The sequence below is a fragment of the Otolemur garnettii genome, unplaced genomic scaffold (assembly GCF_000181295.1).
Source record: "Otolemur garnettii isolate 467f Iridium unplaced genomic scaffold, OtoGar3 scaffold00024, whole genome shotgun sequence".
Lineage (NCBI taxonomy): Eukaryota > Metazoa > Chordata > Mammalia > Primates > Galagidae > Otolemur > Otolemur garnettii.
The window spans coordinates 20,561,889-20,564,662 of NW_003852419.1; positions in this window are offsets into that span (position 1 = coordinate 20,561,889).

A 2,774-nucleotide genomic window follows, 5' to 3' on the forward strand; every position below is an offset into this window, starting at 1 on the left:
GGTGTATGGGGCCAGTGCCCTACTCCTTGAGCTGCAGGCATGGCCCATGACTCCATAGCATTCTTAACTAAATTCTTTGGAAAATCTCCAAGATATTAATAGATGGGATGCTGACTTTTTCTTTAAAAAGTTTCTACTGACAGGCCCAGCGAGGTGCTCACACCTGTAATCCTAGCACTCTGGAAGGCCGAGGTGGGTGGAGTGCCTGAGCTCACCAGTTTGAGATCAGCCTGAGCCAGAGAGAGACCTTATCTCTAAAAAAAAAACTCTGTGTTTTGCTGGGTGCCTGTAGTCCCAGCTACTTCGGGAAGCTGAGGCAAGAGAATCACTTGAGCCCAAGGGTTTGAGGTTGCCGTAAGCCGTGATGCCATGGCATTCTACCAAGGGTGACAAAGTAAAACTATGTCTAAAAAAAAAAATTCCTGCTTTGATCTCGATTTGTTCATTTTATTTTCTAAAAATTTAATCTTAAATACTGAAATTCTTTCTTTGTTTTCCAACAACAGGATTATTAGCAGAGAACCTTTAGTTCAAAACACAAAAGCTCAGCCAGGGGAGGTGGCTCACACATTAATCCTAACACTCTGTGAGGCCAAGGCAGGTGGCTCACTTAAGGCCAGGAATTCCAGACCTGCCTGAGCAAGATTGAGACCCTGTCTCTAATAAAAATAGAAAAAGTAGCTGAGTACCCTGGCAGGTACCTGTAGTTCCAGCCGCTTGGGAGGCTGAGGCAAGATTATTTGAGCCCAAGAGTTTGAGGTTACTGTGAATGATGATGACAACATGGCAATGTATCCTGGAGTGACAGAGTAAGACTCTATCTCAAAAAACAAAACAAAACAAAACAAAACAAAACAAAAAGCTCATTTATTCCTAACTTTCCTCATGATTGTCATGATCTGGAGTTATGATATTCAAGGAGCATTTAGCTGACAATGTTTACATTTTAGTCAACGACTACATTAGGGAGACAAGGAGAAACTACTTTTTGTACTTTTAAAATACTAAAAATCAAAACTGTGATGTGAACTAAAACAAAAGCTTAAGGCTCCCCTCCCCCCATACACAATAGCTGAGTGAATGGACCTCATTTTGGCCAAGGGCATACCCTAAAACTAAGTTGTTAGCCATGAGAAAGGAGGTCAGGGTAGTGCCCATAGCTCAGTGTGTAGGACACCAGCCACATACACAGAGGCTGGCTGGTTTGAACCCGCCCAGGCCAGCTAAAACGACAATGACAACTACTACAACAACAACCAAAACAAATAAGGAGGTCAGGCATGACTTACTCTGCCCTACCCCCCATTTTAGAGACAACAGTTGTAACTCATTAACAGGCCTGAAGTCTATGCAAGACGAACGTGCAAGTCCTCAACATACATAGCAAAACATCTGGGTGTGTGTCTGGTATCTTGTCTCTAACAAACTACCTTATCTTAATGCAAGCATTTCCTTTCCACTGACTCCAGCTCTTTTAAACAAAGCCTAACTCTTTCAACCAATTGCCAGCTAAAGAATCCCTTAATCTACCTATGACCTGTAAGCCCCACTACTTTGAGATATCCCACTTTTTCAGGCCAAACCAATGTATGCCTTCCTTGTATTGATCTATGACTTTACCTGTAGCAGGAAACCGACGCAGACAGAAGACTCCAGGCACCAGTTGATTAGAGGAAGCGGGTTTATTCGGCCAGGGGTACTCAGAACACCAGTGTGTTTCCCAAAACCAAGCCCCCCGACTCAGTCTCATGCCTCTCTTTTATCCACTTTTCAGAGTGGGAGTGCATGTGAGGGTCATAAGACAGAGAGTGAGGGTCATAAAATAAAGAATGAGACATAACATCATAGATTACAATCTAGGCCCCGAGTATGTCAGGGGAGAAACACGCAGACAACAACGGAAACGCCTGCGGCTTGGCTGAGGCCTACACCGGGTGGCCAGGACAGACTCTCTTGAACTGCTTTTTACTTTTCTCACCTCATACCTATAATCCCTGTCTCACTGTGTAAAACCAAATTGTAACCCAAATACAGTGAGGCCATTTGCTCAAGGCTTCTTGGGCACAGCTCTGGGCTATGGTCCTCAACTATAGCTCAGAATAAATCTCATATATATATATATATATTTAGAATAAACCTCTTTAAATCATTTTACAGAGTATGGCTTCTTTTTCATTGACAATAGAAAAGAATAGTCTATATACCAACTTCCTTCTCTTTGAAATAGGATAATGATACATGCTATTTTTCTTTTCTTTCTTTTTTTTTTTTTGAGACAGTCTCAAACTGTTGCCCTGGGTAGAATGCCATGGCATCATAGCTAACAGCAACCTCCAAATCGGGTTCAAGTGATCTTCTTTCCTCAGTTTTTTCTATTTTTACTACAGACAGGGTCTCACCTTTGCTCAGGCTGGTCTCCAACTTACGAGCTCAAACAATCCACGTGCCTCGGCCCCCTAGAATGCTAGGTTTACAGGCTTGAGCCACTGTGGGAGGAATTCCCCCCACCAAATTTATATGTTGAAGACCTAACCCCCAGTACCTCAGGATGTGACTATATTAGGCAATACAGCCTTTAATAAGGTAATTAAATTAAAATGAAGCTGTTAGAGTGGGCCCTAATCTACTGTTCTTATAAACAGAGGAGATTAGAACACACAAGAGAGACAACAGGGGCAGAGGGAAGACCATGTGAAGAGGCCACAGATGGCAGCCATCTGTAAGCCAAGGAGGGAAGCGAGGCTTAATCTTATCGACATCTTTTTTTTTTTTTT